Below are 797 nucleotides of genomic sequence, written 5' to 3'. Positions count from 1 at the left end.
TGTGTCCATTTATATGATTAAAAAAAAAAGTTCATTTTAAAATGTAGTGTGTTCATGGCAAAACAGGTTTTTGTGGCAGAAATTCTCATTTTCATTGCAAAATGCAGTAGTTTTGTGTCAATATGTGTGGTTTTCAGTGCATAATGTTGTGTTTTGGTGGCTAAGTATAGTGTTTGTGGCATTTATTGGGGTTTTTTTCATCGTAAAATTGAGTGTTTTCATGGCAAGACTGTGCTTTCCTGAAAAGTAACAAAATACAATGGGTTTTTTTTCATCGTAAAATTTAGTGTTTTCATGGCAAGATGGCAATATGGGTGGTTTTCATTGCAAAATGTTGTGTTTTTATAGCAAAACTGTGTTTTTTGTGGCAGGAATTCTTGTTTTCATTGCAAAATACAATAGTTTTGTGTCCATGTATATAATATAATTTTTTATTTTTTTTTAAATGTAGTGTTTTCATGGCATATTGTGTTTTCATGACAAAATACAATGGTTTTGTTTTGATATATGATTCGAGGCTTGTACTGTTTTTGTGGCCAAATGTTGTGTTATTGAAATTGTTTTCATTGCAAATGATACTTTTTTCATGGCAAAACATACTGTTTTCATGGCAAAACAGGTTTTTGTGGCAGAAATTCTCGTTTTCATTGCAAAATGCAGTAGTTTTGTGTCAATGTGTGTGGTTTTCAGTGCATAATGTTGTGTTTTGGTAGCTATGTATAGTGTTTGTGGCATTTATTGGGGTTTTTTTCATCGTAAAAATTTAGTGTTTTCATGGCAAGATGGCAATATGGATG

Source organism: Nerophis lumbriciformis, linkage group LG39 (genome assembly GCF_033978685.3).
Source record: "Nerophis lumbriciformis linkage group LG39, RoL_Nlum_v2.1, whole genome shotgun sequence".
Classification (NCBI taxonomy): domain Eukaryota; kingdom Metazoa; phylum Chordata; class Actinopteri; order Syngnathiformes; family Syngnathidae; genus Nerophis; species Nerophis lumbriciformis.
Note: the sequence above shows the minus strand (reverse complement) of the source record.